General features: G+C 40.2%; 1 protein-coding gene across 2 annotated transcripts in view; it reads left to right on the forward strand.

Annotated features, from left to right (window-relative positions):
• Positions 1–17660, forward strand: part of LOC134204903 (four and a half LIM domains protein 2-like) — an 84155-nt gene that overhangs the window by 50596 nt on the left and 15899 nt on the right. The window lies entirely within an intron of this gene.

The following is a 17660-nucleotide window of genomic DNA, read 5'->3' on the forward strand; positions in this document are numbered from 1 at the left end:
AATAAAGAATATAAATTTCCCTTTCAAATTCCGTGTGAATATATTTTTTTGGTCTGCCCTAACCGGAGATATCAACTTATGAAAAAAATGTAATTTTGACAGAAAAACGATTATAACTTTTGATCGGAGAAAGATATTGAGCATATTTACCTATCAAAAGTTGCATTTTTTTAGTTCTAAAAGTCACCTGAAGACGACTTTTTCGAGAAATCTAAAACAAAAAAAGTAGATTAAAAATACTGTTTTTTTGAGATACAACCTAATCCAATTAGGTAAAATTGCCCTAAATCAGCCAACTTAAGAGCTACAGAAAAAGTTTTTTTTAACAAAATTGATTGGAATAAGCTGCGCTACAACTTTGTAGAAAATAACATGTCAATGTCCCGAGAAATAAAAAAATATTTTCTAATATAAAACCCTATTTTTTGGTAGCACCATAATGATGGCCTTAATATTTTTTGTAGAACAACAGTTTTTTTCTTAAAAATATAGTTTTGGCGTAAAATGCATCTTTCCGCGTAAATCTGTATCCTGGACCATAGTGCACTGCACTGTCCTCCGTCAGCTGTTTATGATAGTGTTACTTTACTATGTTCGCATTTCAACCTACTTACCAGACCAGACCCCACGTAAATTCACTCTAACCAGAACTTCTTTCTCTATCCAAGCCACAATTCAATTCTTTTCTTATAATTTTCTTCTTCTTTCTGCTATTAAACCACTTTACTAAATTCGGCCATTTGTTTTTGTTTTTCTACTCTACCTCTTCAACGTACCCGGTAAAAATCGTTTACTCATTAATGGGTACTTTTTCTCTGCTATCTCTTTCTCTCTGCTGAAAAATTCACCCATTTTGGAAGAATAAGTGGATTTACTCATTTAAATGAGTAGATCCACTTATTCTCCCAAAATGGGTAAATTTTTCAGCAGAGAGACAGAGATAGCAAAGAAAAAGTACCCATTAATGAGTAAACGTGTTTCTCCGTGTATAGAGTCCTATAAGAAGAGTACCGCCATGTGTTACGTTTGACAGTTCTCCTGATCGTCTGTTTATAGTCGCTGTACTTCAACGTATATTCTTCTCCCTCGCTTGCATTTCCTCTCTTACTCTCACCATCATATCAGCTGTTAGATGACATCTACCTAATCAGCCAAACGTTCGTTTTGTCGCGGCTGCATCGAGGCTGGGCTACCAGAACAGGTACAAATGTTCAATCATATTTTGCTATGTTATATGAGGTCCTAATTTGTTTTGTTCAAAGATCTGACTTTATTGCGTTTGATATCTCGGGACATCACCCTTACACAGATCTCAAATCAGTCAGAGTTGTCAGCAGATCTATCAAACTCTCATTCACTGCATTCCTGGGCTCTAGAGCTTGGGCATTCATGTCTTCAGCATTGGAACCTACCTAAAGTTGATTGAGCTCCGTTTGTATAATTCGATCCATTGATTCCATGCAGAGAAAATTATAGTCGTTTCATTCTCTTCCGACCATCACTTTGCTCAAAATCACCATTTTCATTTCTAATGATTTGATAAGTGCTTGGAGCATCGCGTATTGGTATTGCGCATACTTTCGATCGGTAGAAGCCTGATCCTCCACAATTTGCAGATGCCATCAGGCATGTATGGTGTGAGTTTATTTTCCGTCGCACGCAAAAAAGCGTTCCCGAATTCGTGAAACAGCAAAAATACACCGTGATTTAATTCATGGATTCGGGAACACCAGTCACGTTTTCCAGAACGTTCCAGGAAACGTGCCTGTGTTCCCGAATCCGTGACTGTTGTTCACGAAAAAATACACCGTGAACTTGTTAGTTCACGAATTCATGAACGCTTTTTTTTGCGTGCGCGGGACAGTGAAAGTGTTCGACTGTAATATCTGTAATTATGTTGGTATATTCGGCTGTGCAGTCCAAGAACTCGGTCAAAACGATAATTTTATGTTCGTCCCTACGTTTCGGCACTGATTAGTACCATCTTCAGGGGATACTAGGGGATAATTTAATTTGAAATTTTTGAATACAAAATTATTTGTTTTTTTTTTACTAATTATGACTTACATTCATAAATTACGTTTGTCGTTAAGTGTCCTTTCTAAGATAATTGTAAGGTTCTCCTTTTTAACGGAGGTTTCATTTTTTTGTAGGTGATCAATCGACCACCGATGGCGCTTCTACCGATTTTGGTTATGTTTGACGCACACTACCGCCATCTGGTTGCTGATTGTCCACACACAGCTGATTTAGCATTGGGTGATAATGTTTCCATGATGAATATTTTGGATTGCATTTTGTTCTAAAAGAGACGTCTATTTCTCTCTGGAAAATTCGTTTGGCTGAATAGGTCATTCGGTCAAAAAATTCCGTTTAGCCGAAATGGTCGTTTGGCAGAAACAATCATTTGACCAGACTAGTCGACATTTTTGGCCATATAACCCGTACAGCAAATGACATTTTCTGCCGTATTTTCGGTCAAATGGCCTTTTCTATTAAATGATCATTTCGGCCAAACGGCTATTTCACCGAGGCGACATTTTCGAGCAAATGGCAAGTTGTATGTCCTTTTGCCAGTGTCTCCCTTTCGAGAACAAACCTTTCTCGGCCAAAACGTGTTGATCAAATTTTTATTTATATGGAGCGTAAGAAAATGACAAATCCCCCCTTCCCCCATACGTGCTTACGCAATTATTGTACGGCCCCTAATCCGGTTGGTTTTCCAAGAAGTCAAGGTCATTAACTGAATGAATTTACGCAGGAACGGGCAGAGCATGAGTAAGCATGTGAGCCTTCAAGTTCTGATGTCAAACCCGTATCTCCAGCCAAAATAAGACCACTTCCAAAGCGAAAGATCCACAAGAAAAGAAGCCCACCGTTGAGGTAAGAGTGCGATGTTCAGGTGTCTTGCAATAAGGGTTCTACTGAAACAAATTTCAACAATTTCAATATTTTTACCGCTGGGTAACAAATAAGAAGAGCATACAAATCGTCGAAATAAATTTGATACGCCGAAGCTTGCTTCATAAGGACTACAAGGACTACATGGCTGAAAGAGTAATTTGACCGAAAACGTAATTTGCCGACATTTTGCCGAATTTATCAACATTTTTGTTCATATTACCCATTTAGCAAATTACATTTTTGGCAGTATGATCTGTTTTGCCATTTTTCTCTTTCTACCAAACGACTGTTTCGGTCAAACGGGATTTTCCGCCAAACGACCTATTCGGCCAAACGACTTTTTCGACCGAACTAACAGTCCAGTTCAGTTTCGGCCGTATCCCACATACGGCCGAAACTGAACTGTTAGTTCGGTCGAAAAATCCGGACAATCCGGTTTCGATCAAACGTTAAATTCGGTCACATGAAGTTCGCGTAGATGGCTTTCAGCTCAACGTGTCATTCGGTCAAATGGCTTTCCGCCGAATGACTTTTGATCGAGCGAGCTTTCCCTTTCAAACATTTTTTCGTGAAATTTCTGAAGATTTTCTTATAAACAATACAAAGAATTTACCGTAGAAATCCAAAGGGATTCCTTCGAAATTCCGAAAAAGCCGTATCGCTTTCGTAGCTTTATTATTACATCTTACAACTCGGAGTACATAGGGTGAGTGTGCCAAACGTCGCCATAGTTAGGAACAACTTTTTTTAAAGATATAAAAAAGGCATATGGGTGGTGTTGATAAGTCATGCGGAAGATTTCCCTTCCTGATCCTTAGAACAAATGTCAAAACCGCATCAAAATTCGTGATAGTACACAAAATTGCTTAATCCATAATAGGAACGCATGTACCAATTATGACACTATTCTTAATTTCGTATTCTACTGGGATTGGCTATAATGGAACCACTAGAGTGCGACAACTGGTGCAAAGGACGACAAAAATTAAGCAAAATGATTTTTTTTATAATTATAGTTTGTTGGATTTGTCGGAGCTTAAAGGTGTTATCGTGTCATATGAATATGGTTCACTGATCGGAAAACGTTTTGTGGTGATGTGATGTGCCACTTGGTGTATAATGCACTAGTGCGACAACTGGTGCTATAGCCACGACTGGTACATCTAGCATATCATCATGTTATCATCATCGAATCATCGTCATTTGCTGAGACCCTTCAAAAAAATTCTAAAGTATAGTTTTAAAGTTGATATTCTCCTCATACTTGCTTGTGCGAAAGTACAAGCTGCCCGCGATATTATAGAAAAAAGATGTTTTCGCTTTCACCTGACAATTACAGCAAGCACGATATCAAACCTGAGAAGACGGTGATCTAATGTTACTTTCGAAAAAACAAACTGTTCCAAAGCGTCATTTTCGCATAACCAACTAAGTATATCTGGTGAAGTATTCCCCTCTTGCGTCATCTCACCAAACAAGTCGTCAACGGTCATCGGCACCTGCACCTCGACCCGAGCCACTCTCGTTTCTATTATTCCGGTTCCATAAAAAAAACAAGCAGGCACTTCACAGCGATCTACTCGAGTCAAATTTGAAGCTGAGTGGCTAATTTGTCCGATTTCTGCACAGGTCCGTTCAAAATTGAGATCATTTGAGTTGGTTTCATTATGACTAATCTACATTGGTTAAGCTAACAGTGCCGAAAAATTTTCTCGGAACGAGAATTTTATGCAAATTGTGTCGATCAATGCAAACCAGTTTGATCTTCAGATGTTACACGTGCAGAATGCGAAGCCCACACTTGGGAGTTCTTGGGAGAACAAACATCGATTCTGGTTGGTGGTACAGAGCGCGTACAACTGAATCAGTCAACAACAAGATTGCCGATCTGAGTTGCGATCTTTCTTTTTTTGTGATTTGTTGGGCGCCAATACGCCAGAAACCATATCGAGTGAAATCGAACGTGCGTAGGTGGCTCCATCGGAGGGTTACGATCGCTACCGCGTTCGTTTATATGGTCATCCGCATCTCGCCAATCCGTGTCGTCAATGTCGATACTTAACTAACAAAGGCTTTCCTCTCTACCGCAGCTTTTCAGAAATGTCGCATGTAACCACTCGCAACCCGTTCCAAATATGGGGATCAAACATTGATCGATTAATTGACGCAAGGAATTTTTGCGTTGTTTTTTTTTCTTCGGTTTTTCCGTTACCTCGGTTTCATTTGGGCGCCAATGTGTGACCAAATTGACAACCGTGAATGACTCCCACTGGTGTTACTACTTGATCGATCCATATTTATCACGATCGTTCATCGATCAGATGATAATAAAATGAGGTTTTATAGTCACGTTCCAGTTTTGCGATTGTGCTGACATTTAGTTGTGCGTGAAATTTTATGACTTCCGAGAGGAAGCATCTGGGCGACAAAGGAGAATCGGTTGGATATTTTGCGGGCAATTTGCTTCATCGTTAATTGGTTGAACACGAATGCAACAACTTGCAATGATTGACGTTCAATACTCGTCAGGTTAGACGTTGTACTGCGGAACCGTTAATGAAGCGAACAACTTTTAATCCCTAGAAATTAATCGATAAAAACGATTTAAAAACTATAAAATATGGAAATGTCAACTCGGCGTCTATTAACGTCTTCTACGATAATGGCAATGGGAACAACCATAAAAGTCATTGCGTACAGTCACGTCTAGAAGACGAGTTTGTAATATGCACTTTTTGTAGACTTGTGAAGATAATCCACCAACTATTTTATATGCATGAGCTGTTTTGCCATTATAATCAACCGTGCGTAGAATGCGGTTGCATTTATAACCCTAAAAACATTAATACCAATGATGCTGTTGAATTCGGCCGGTTTCTCGTGATATTTTATTATATCCTACACTTTCATTCAATACAGGTGTTAAAATTAGGAAAATTCAGTTCCATAAATCATTATTATCTGTCATCTACAATCTTGTGCGGGAATATTGAACAAATGCAAATGTGAGATCTGTCACCAAATGCTCAATGATCTTTTCCATGTTCAACCGTTTTTATATGGAGCGGAAGACTGAGTAAGAAGGTTAAGTTGTTTTTAAAAAGTGGATTTCAATTCGAGAAAGGTCAATCTGGACACAGATCTATCATCGATCAAACTGATCACGAATTCTTATCCTTCATAGCGGAAGCCTAACTTTTGTTTTTAAGTATTTCCTAACGATCGTAAAATGCTTGATACTATTAGAAACAAATGCAGATTTTGTTGTTTTTGTCATTGTTGAGTTGATGCACATGAGTCCCATAAACGTTTCGTGCATGGACATATCTCCCACGTCTCATAGTGCAACCATAAAACCGGTGAACTCCATATTAACGATCAGCAATCAATCGTTATGCCTCAATAAGTCTTAATATGCGCCGCAATAAAATTGCGAGCGAAAAATTTGAATTTCAAATAAATAATGTGACTCCATATTTTACCAAACAAGAGGTCATTTGGCCAAGTATTTTTTTTGCTTGCGCTAGGAGCAACAAATGAGAACAAGTGTCATTTGAGTCCGCAGATCCGCCAATCCAGGAAGATTTGCGGGGCGCCCACTCACAACATCCATCAGACATTGTGTACTGAATAGACGAAACAAAATTTGAATCCAACTTGCGTTATGGGCCAGATTGTTTGACCAAATTTAGATTGCTACATCCCAAATAGTTTATTGGTATTAATTACAGCACTAAATCAATTTCTACCTCAAATAAAATCCAACCTCACCAGGTAGGCATTTTTTCCATGTTTCATATTCAGATCTAGATCGATCCACCCACGACACGACAAGAAAAACGGGCATCAAGCAACGCTTAATTGCAATTCGATCTATGATGTATGGAGGGCAATGTTCGTCGATCTACCAAAGGCACATATGGCATCCCACCCACCACGATAGTCGCAACTGAGTGCACTCGTCGTGAGGAGAGACCCAATGTACAGCTGGTTTGTCTATCGAGTCGGAAGTGCAGTCGATTCCACTTCCTGTGTAATTGATCAATTGATTAAGTAAGGTTTCATAGTGGTTTCAGACTGGGAGTCCAATTGCGAATCAGACTTGTTCATATTAATTTTGCTTGTGTCAGTATAGTGGTCCGGTATTTTTTTATAACAACACTTGGATGATGGTGACTCCAAAAATGGAAGTTTATCATTAGTTTGGGTCTATGTTTATTACAGATTTGGATATTAGGGTGGTTCAAAAAATCTATTCTGCCCCACCTCATTCATTCAATCTTATGTTCTGAATATCCTTCTGATTTGAGGAGCATGATGACCGTGCATTTCGTAGTTGCTACTTCGTGATTGACCAGAACAATCGCTATTGCACAGGGAACCAATAGATGGATACATGGGATTTGTACACAATGTACATAGTCCGAAAACTCTAGTAATTTTAAATAGTCAATAGCGCTGGCCACGTCCTCACGGTCATCGAAGATGGGAAAGAATTGGGGAGGGTGGTATATTCTAATTGGATGTTGAAACGAGCTTTTTCGCTCATTTCGAATTCTAACAGTTCCCTGCTAGAACTAGTCAAATTATAGGAACAGTAGAAGATAGAAAACGGTATGGAATCCATTTCCAGTTCTAGCGATTGCTAGAACAGGATAAGTTGTATAGAAAAAGATACAAAGTAGGAGAATAAAATGGGCCTGGGATTGAATCCACGACCTTCTGCGTATGAGGCAGGAGCGGTAGCCTTATAACCACCAAGCTGACTAAGCAAATGCCATTTTAAATTTGTATGGTTTCGAGGGATTTTCTAAAGGCTAAAATGGAATTTTCAAGGCGTCCAATTTACTATGCGATTTAGCGTAATAGTGTCTACCAGACTTTTTATCAGTAAAAATATTTGTATCTTTACAAAAGTTGTACGACCCAGTCGAAGACGGAACAAATAAATAAATAAATAAAAAACTTCTCCTGAAAAACTTTGTCGAAGACGCCAAGTTCGTAAATTTATTACTTTTGAAGATCTGTCACGTTTTAAGGGCCCTCCTTAGCCGTACGGTAAGACGCGCGGCTACAAAGCAAGACCATGCTGAGGGTGGCTGGGTTCGATTCCCGGTGCCGGTCTAGACAATTTTCGGATTGGAAATTGTCTCGACTTCCTTGGGCATAAAAGTATCATCGTGTTAGCCTCATGATATACGAATGCAGAAATGGTAACTTGGCTTAGAAACCTCGCAGTTAATAACTGTGGAAGTGCTAATTGAACACTAAGCTGCGAGGCGGCAATGTCCCAGTGGGGGATGTAATGCCAATGAAGAGAAGAAGTCACGTTTTATGCCGACAACCGCTTAAAAATATTGTTTTCATCATATCTTTTTTTTTTTTTTCATTTCTACATTTTTTTAGAGGGTGTTGTTTGACTGGATAAGATGTAATACACGGAAGTTGGCTTTCTCAAACCGGCAGAATCAGGACGATGATTTTTTTTACTTCCCCGACGTTTCGGCCGATGGGTTGTGGCCTTTTTCAAGGGTCGTATAGTCTACCGTCTTTCGTTAATGATTGTAAACCACGTTCGATTAGTGGTGAAAAGGGTGCTTTTCATGCTTGCTTTTTTGTAAATTTTGGATAAAAGACCCATCAACCGAATCGTCGGACCAGTAAAAAACCATCGTCTTGTTTCTCCAGACTGATACGCTTGCGTACGTTTTGACAGTTTTCTCATGGGAAAACTGTCAAAACGCACGCAAAGTTTTCTCATGGGAAAACTGTCAAAACGCACGCAAACGTATCAATTGTGTTTGGCCCATGAGAAGGCCAACTTCCGTGTATTTTTGCAAGTTTAAAAAAGTTTTGATAATATTAAAATACGCTTTTTGGTGACTATTACGATTTAAAAACTTGAAAAAAATAAAAAAGTACAAGTAATTGACTTTAATTTTGTCCCTGAACTGTCGAGTTGAAAGCTAATGTAAGGTATGTTTAATCAAAACCATCTCCTACTGTTCAGAAATCAATCTTCCATATATTGCCATAACCCCTGCGAAAAAATATTTTACAAAATACTGACATGTGATGTCCTACAAAGTTATAGCGTAACTTATTCCAATTAAATTAGCTAAAAACACTTTATCTGAAGCTCTCAATTTGGCTAATTTAGAGAAATTTTACCTACTTGGATTAGGGTGTGTGTATCTTCAATCTAACCCCCACTGTCCGGCAGTGGTATTATGGAAGAAAGCTGTCTTTAATAAAGTCAGCTTTAGCCCGGGAGTTAGAAGGTGTTAGCTCTACTGCAGCTCCAGTGACCCATTTCAGACTGCCTGGTAACTCACTTTCACTTGCAATAAGCCCCGCCTGTTTATGCTACCATTATCAATTGGATAATGGATCCATAAACAAACTTCCGGATTTTTAAATCCAGCGCAAATTTAGTTTTGGAATCATATAAAAACATATTGAAACAATCTCACCAAATTGATCAAATTCCTGATAAATGAACTGAGAAAGAAAAGACCACAACTAGTGTCCACTAAAAAAATCACTACTCTTTCAGCGCTATTCCGAGCAATTCGTTGTTGATCCATATTTTCCTGGTATTATCACACATTCAAACATATTTTCACCAAATACATCCGCGTATACAAACTACACGCACGATTTCGCGCGCTCTAATAAGAATACACATGAGTAATTGTCACCAGATCTCAAACTTCAAATAACTTAAACTTTTCTCCTCTAGTACATATGCAAAATATTTACATCAGCCGAATCTAATTCTTGGGGAAACGAACAAAAACTTGACAGAAAGTTCAAAAGCAACCTTCCGCGCGCATGGCTTGCTGCGATCACCTACTTGGATTAGGGTGTCCCTAAAAAAACAGGATTTTGATCTACTTTTTTTGTTTTCGATTTTTCGTGACTTTTAGAGCTACCGTCGTCGGGGGTGACAATGGGTCAAATGGGGGTGAGAATGGGTCACTGTTTCAACTACTTAGAATGCTTGTAGATTGGATTGAATGTATCTGAAGGCAAGAAGCCTAAAATATAAGACCTTTTTGAACGATTTTGATCTACGACCTCCAGGCTGCCGGTGAGAGCCATGACCCATTCTCACCCCCAGACCCATTGTCGCCCCCGATGGCGGTACTTTTGATGTGTAAATATGTTCAATATATAGATCCAAATCTGACAGCAACCAATCACATCTATATAAATAATGAAAACACACTAAGCTCAATAATACCCGAACCAAATGTTCTAGGTTTTCCAAACTGTTTGGATCAATTGGTTGAAAGTTCCTCCAGGAATTCATCCGGAAAGTTATCCAGGAATTCTTCCCGAAGGTCCTGCGAAGTTCCTTCAGGAATTTTTCCAAAAGTTCCTCCAGGAATTCCTCCGGAAGTTCCTCCAGGAATTCCTCCGGAAGTTCCTCCAAGAGTTCCTCCAGGAATTCCTCCGGAAGTTCCTCCAGGAATTCCTCCGGAAGTTCCTCCAGGAATTCCTCCGGAAGTTCCTCCAGGAATTCCTCCGGAAGTTCCTCCAGGAATTCCTCCGGAAGTTCCTCCAGGAATTCCTCCGGAAGTTCCTCCAGAAATTCCTCCGGAAGTTTCTCCAGGAATTCCTCCGGAAGTTTCTCCAGGAATTCCTCCGGAAGTTTCTCCAGGAATTCCTCCGGAAGTTCCTCCAGGAATTCCTCCGGAAGTTCCTCCAGGAATTCCTCCGGAAGTTCCTCCAGGAATTCCTCCGGAAGTTCCTCCAGGAATTCCTCCGGAAGTTCCTCCAGGAATTCCTCCGGAAGTTCCTCCAGGAATTCCTCCGGAAGTTCCTCCAGGAATTCCTCCGGAAGTTCCTCCAGGAATTCCTCCGGAAGTTCCTCCAGGAATTCCTCCGGAAGTTCCTCCAGGAATTCCTCCGGAAGTTCCTCCAGGAATTCCTCCGAAGTTCCTCCAGGAATTCCTCCGGAAGTTCCTCCAGGAATTCCTCCGGAAGTTCCTCCAAGAATTCCTCCGGAAGTTCCTCCAGGAATTCCTCCGGAAGTTCCTCCAGGAATTCCTCCGGAAGTTCCTCCAGGAATTCCTCCGGAAGTTCCTCCAGGAATTCCTCCGGAAGTTCCTCCAGGAATTCCTCCGGAAGTTCCTCCAGGAACTCCTCCGGAAGTTCCTCCAGGAATTCCTCCGGAAGTTCCTCCAGGAATTGCTCCAGGAATTCCTCCGGAAGTTCCTCCAGGAATTCCTCCGGAAGTTCCTCCAGGAATTCCTCCGGAAGTTCCTCCAGGAATTCCTCCGGAAGTTCCTCCAGGAATTCCTCCGGAAGTTCCTCCAGGAATTCCTCCGGAAGTTCCTCCAGGAATTCCTCCGGAAGTTCCTCCATGAATTCCTCCGGAAGTTTCTCCAGAAATTCCTCCTGAAGTTTCTCCAGGAATTTCTCCGGAAGTTCCTCCTGGAATTCCTCCGAAATTTTCTCCAAGAATTCCTCCGGAATTTCTTCCAGACATTCCTCCGGAAGTTCCTTCTGGATTTCAACAAGAAATTCCTCCGAAAGTTGTTCCAATAATTCCTTCTAGAGTTCCTTGGAAAATTCTACCAGAAACAGCGGCATAAGAAATTCATCGGCGGACTACTACGGACTTGTATGAACATGACTGGTCTGTGTCAGATTTGTATCGAGCGTAGTGACCTGGTAGTCTAATTGATCCCAATTCCAAAACAGTTCGGACAATCTAGAACACCTGGTTTGTGCATAACACATGGGCTCTAAGGACTTGTATGGACATGACTGGTCAACTTCAGATAGCTAACGAGCGCAGTTGACCCGGTAGACGCATTGATCCAAACTCCAGAACAGTTTGGAAAGCCTAGAACATCTGGTTTGGGCAAAACTGAGTGGAATATCGTCTTCTTTTTTTTTTTTTTTTTTTTTTTTTTACAAGGGAGAATGCATTTACACACTAACCCAGTACACGTGCATTGTAGTTGCCAAACTACCGCACGGAAGTGTACTGGAGTGTCGGACTCGACCATACCGGTAATACCGACTAAACTCCCTTGGGCTCCACCATCGTTTCCCCCAGGAACTACCTCGCAGTACTACTTCTGGGGGGGACGGCAGTACTAAGCGTACTCGCTCATTATCGCTCACACAGGCACTCGTCCCACGCGAGACTGACTTGGGTGCTCGCACACCATTCACTCCATTTGAGTCTTACTTGGATGCTCTCCCGGACGCTCCGCTGCCATGCCTCGAGGTGTCAATAGCGGTAACTGCCTGGGCCTACAGATATTGCGCTACGACACTCCTGCCTCAGCACGAGCAGATCAATCACACCACTGCCGAAGCAGACCACACGCTACCCTGCCGAAGCAGGGACACTCCCCATGCACACCATGTGCACAACTGTAGGTGTGTGGGTACAACCCACTGCTACCCTGCCGCCGAAGCAGCTTCTCCAAAGACCATTCGCTCCATGTGACCCTTATTCGGGTGCTCACTCTAACACTCCATTGCCATGCCTCGAGGTGTCGAGAAGGTACCTCGACTCCTACCTCAGCATGTGCAGTCCATACTCAGACTTCTGCTGCGCTTCGAGGTGTCGATAGCGGTAACTGCCTGGGCCTACAGATATTACGCTACGACACTCCTGCCTCAGCACGAGCAGATCAATCACACCACTGCCGAAGCAGACCACACGCTACCCTGCCGAAGCAGGGACACTCCCCATGCACCACATGTGCACAACTGTAGGTGTGTGGGTACAACCCACTGCTACCCTGCCGCCGAAGCAGCTTCTCCAAAGACCATTCGCTCCATGTGACCCTTTTTCGGGTGCTCGCTCTAACACTCCACTGCAATGCCTCGAGGTGTCGATGGGATACCTCGACTCCTACCTCAGCATGTGCAGTCCATACTCAGACTTCTGCTGCGCTTCGAGGTGACAATAGCGGCGGCGACACGCTATGACACTCCTGCCTCAGCACAACCAGATCACTCACTCCCTGCCGAAGCAGCTCACGCGCTACCCTACCGAAGTAGGTACACTCCACAACTCACTCTAACACTCCACTGCCATGCCTCGAGGTGTCGATAGCGGTATGTAGGGACCAATCAACGATACTACGCTACGACACTCTTACCTTAGCATGTGCAGTCCATACTCAGACTTCTGCTGCGCTTCGAGGTGACAATAGCGGTGACGCGCTATGACACTCCTGCCTCAGCACAAACAGATCACTCACTCCCTGCCGAAGCAGCTCACGCACTACCCTACCGAAGTAGGGACACTCCACATGCCAATTGGCACTCCCTGGGCTTGTGCTTTTGAAGCGGCACACAGTCGCTTTGATAGAGTCCGCTTACGGGCACTTGTGGTTTTTTGGGAGGGATTTTAGCAGAGCCCACTGCTAAATCCCACCACGCCCTAGGCAGTTCTCCCTGACTCGCAGACAGCTGGGGAGGGGTCGTCAAGCCCTTGGACATCATGCTGTCCCTGCTGCCCCCGGAATATCGTCTTTAGGAAGTCTTCAGGAACTAGCATTGACATGACGGGTTTCCATTGGCATGGGTTTCCGTAGTTTTCTTCGGCAAAATTTGCATATCATCTTTCATCAGTCATAGAGGTCATTTTGGAGTCGCTAGGGATGTCCAGAAGAAGCATATTGTTCACACATAGTATAGTCAATGCTAGAATAGTGTTATAAAACCTTTTTGGAACCTGTAAGTGTTGTTCACACTGAAATATGTCATGTAAAATAAATATTACCATATTTTGAAAAAGAAAACATTCTTATTCACGCCCCTGTAGGAAAAAAATGAGCATCCCTAGAAACATAACTCACCAGTATGGTAAAACTAGATGAGATGGGTAAGACATCCATAAAAGAATTGTGAAAATCGGTCAAAAGACACCTGAGAACCTGCTGTTTGAAACTTTAGTTCTCATGATTTTCTGGTCACGCTATTCGGCGTGCTAATTGTTTTTAGAAACTTCCTCGGAATCTCCTTCAAAATCCCTTTAGCGATACTTTAAGGGATTTCATCAGAAATTCCATTCCCTCGAATCGCGTAGATCCTCCGAAATTTTCTTCTGGAATTTCCGAAGGAATCCCTAAAGGGATTTCCAAAGGCATTCCGAAAAGAATTTCCAATATTCTTGAATTTCTCTGGGAATTCATTTAAGAATTCCTTAGGAATTTCCTCCAGAGAATCTTTCAGAAAATTCTCAGGAAATGACTTCTCAGATTTATTCAGAAATTCATTTGAGGGGGTTAAAAACAGAGGGATATAAGTGAAATTTTGGCTAAAATTGAATTGATTACAGCAAAAAATGCTTTGGTTCTTGTGCTTTGCGGCAATTTTTTGATATAGTTTGGACGATGTTAATAAAAAAAAATGTTGAAATTCACAGAAAACTAGTATTTTTTCAACTTTCATACAATTTGTATCAAGCAAAAAAAATATTGAAAAACTTTGCAACCATTTTTCTCAAAACTAACTTTTTGTCACCTACACTACTTTGCGTTAGACCCCCTCATTTATAAAGGGAAGATATTCCTTCCAAAAATTCAAAGAAGGAATTTTAAAAATTTCTCCAGATTTTCCCTGAAGAATCCTTTAAAAATTCCTATAGGAAAACCTTTGATAACATTTTAAGGATCTTTGCGTCTTCTTCGAAAATTTCTTCCAGAAATTTACCCAGGAATTCCTTCAAAAATTCCTCAACGAATTCTTCTAAGTTTTACAAAGCTAATACTTTACTAGTTAATACTTTTTTTTTCTTTTTTTTTAATACCCTTCACTTACCCCCACACCAAAGAGCTCACACATAAAGCCCATTGGTAGTAGACACTTACACTTACTTCAAGGAAATCCTTTAGAAATTTTGTCGAAATTATTAAAGAAAATTCTTCGGAAATACCTACGTAAAACTGTTTCAGGAAAACCATCCAAAATTTTTTTTATGAATTCCATTGGAAATTGCTTTAGGAACTCCTTTGAACTTTTTTTAAAAATTGCTTCTGTAATTATTTCAGCAATTGCATGAAGAGAATTTTCCAGTAATTTCTCAAGAAATTCCTTCGAAAACTTTAAGAATAAATTCTTGGAATTTCTTCGAAATTTCTTTAAAACTTCAATCTGGAATTTTTAAAATTGGAATTGGAAAAAAAACTTTCAATTTAAAAAAAAAAAATTCTGACATTTCACCAGTAATTTAATTAGAATTTTTTTATACCTTCTAAGGCCGATACAAAAATTGAAAAAAATTAAGTCCCCCCACCCAGGGGATTTTTTTTGCCCAAAAATAATATTTTGAAGGGGCAACAAAAAAAATGAATGATTTTGTGGAATTCCAAAACATTCCTTAACAAAAGTGTTTGAGTTTTTTTATTTTAGTATTTTTTTTATTATCCCCCCCTTGAACTTTTGGAGACCAGTAGGACCTAATTTTAATTAAATATTTGTAACGGCCTAATATTCTGTCAAGAAATTTAAACAACCACCTCAAAAATTCTTCAAGGAACCTTTCGGAATCTACTTTAAGACTCCTTTCTGAAATTTCATCTGGAAATTCCATTTAAATTTCCGTCAAAAACTCTTTCGAATTTTTTTTTTCAGTATTTCCTATTTAATTCTTTAATAAATTTCTCAAAAAAAAAAAATCCAACAAAATTTGTGGAAATTTTGGCAGGAATTTCAAAGAAATGTCGGAAATTTCGGAATTTCCTTAGGAAGTTTCTTTGAAAATTCCGTTTGGAATTCGTTAGGAATTCCCTGAGGAAATTGTTTTAAAAAAATCTAGAATTGTGGGAAGAATTGTTATAGGAAATTTCGGAATAATTACCGATAGTATCCGAAGGAATTCCTGAGATTATTTTCGAAAGACTTCCTGTATGAATTTCTGGAATCATTCTTGAAATTTTCTGTAAAAAACGTTGATGTGTTTTCCAAATAATTATTTAAGATACTTACGAAAAAATATCCCAAGCACTTCTTGAGCAGATCCGTATTTCTTCTGGATAGTAGTGAAACCCGGTTTTGACTTTGGAATTGCTGGAAGTTTTTGAAAAAACATTCCAAAGAAATCCTAGCAGCCTACTAAACTATTTATAGACGATAAAATGTAGTTAAAACGTCATAATATTTGAACCAGCCTGAAATGTTTTTGAATTGATTAATCGCTTGTTTTTTTTTGTAATAAAAATGTGATAGATAATACTATGTTTTTATTATTTTGCTAAAATACTCATAAGGATTTTATTTTCCACAAAACTCACAATTTGAGAAACAAGATTCCTCAAGAAAGGTAGCAAATCAGATGTGAGTGATACTTCATATTCATCTTCCATCGTTGGAAAACTGAGTGGAAAACTGTTACATTGGGTCCAGTCGTAGGTCCCATAACTGAGTGATACACGCTTGGACGAGATCCAACAAGAGGTTTGATTCTAGTTGACGCTCAATCCATAAAGCAGCTTAATTTTTCTATCCTGAAGAACACAGACAAAAATGTAAATATGTATTCAAAATCGTTATTTTCCCGACCTTCTATAACTGCTATAAATATACTAACCTGAGCTCACATTACTATTAGTAGTTAGTGTCAAAGGTAATTATTAACAAAAAAATGTCATGTAAGGTGATGCGTCGGGATTACTGATTGCCTATTACCAATGAGCAGCATATCGATGTACCTGTATAGAGGGCGACCTTTTTTCCTTTTGCTTCAGGTCCGTTTAAGGACCACTTATGTCCGTCTACCGGTCTGAAAATGTTGGGGGTTTCCTTTTTCATTAATACGAATATTTTCCTGCTATGAAACAATAGAATTTCGCACTTTTGCATAGGTACAAAAAAAGATTCCCACTTCAAGTAACATTTAAAGTTTTATAACGCTCTTGATAATTTATTCTTCAAGAGTGTTATAAAACCAGCATAAATCTAAAATGTTACGTACGATTCTGATCAGATAACACATTTCAAATTCGACCGTTTCTGTTTTCGAAAGCAAAAAATTAAACAATTGTTTTATTATACAAACGACAATTGATCAAATGTATGACTTCAAACAACGCAGCCTTCACGGGCTATAAACATTACGCCACACGTTATACCTTCTACAGAAAAGTCTTCACGCCCACACACTGACTGTCCGCTCCAGCAGTCAAGCCCATTCAATAGCCCATGACTTCAAGAAAAGTGAAAACATTGCCTTATACAGCAAAGTGATCGTAAATTTGCTTGCGGGGCAGACAGGATTATAAATGTGCGCACAATTCTTCTTCCGCACTCGTCGACTATCGGTGACCCCAGCAGCCATCAGCGGAGCTAACAGCTGATCTGATCCCGGCCCTTGGTTCGCAAATCAGCATAACTTTTGTCGAGAATCTCCGCCAATCGACGGGACTATGAATTGTTGTTTAGGTTACCACTTTGTGACACCCCCCATCTTCATCCAGCACGAGATCACGCTTTTTAATTTATTAGACAGTTCGCGTGAATTCCAGGCCTTCTACGGTAGCGTGTCAGTCAGCCTCCATGAATCATCCTCCTCGGCCGGCGCCGCGTAGGATGCTGGGCATAGCAGTTTAATGCGCCCATAAAAATAATAATTTCATACTTCCAGCGATAATCGTTGCGCCCTTTACCGCGTTTAACTTTTCTCCATGTCTGTTCAATGTTCTTTCCTGGCAGTTTTCAAGAAGGAATGGAGCAGCGCGCACAAGCCATGCGTTTCACTGACCTGACTCAATCACGTTGCT

The sequence above is a fragment of the Armigeres subalbatus genome, unplaced genomic scaffold, assembly GCF_024139115.2.
Source record: "Armigeres subalbatus isolate Guangzhou_Male unplaced genomic scaffold, GZ_Asu_2 Contig948, whole genome shotgun sequence".
NCBI lineage: Eukaryota > Metazoa > Arthropoda > Insecta > Diptera > Culicidae > Armigeres > Armigeres subalbatus.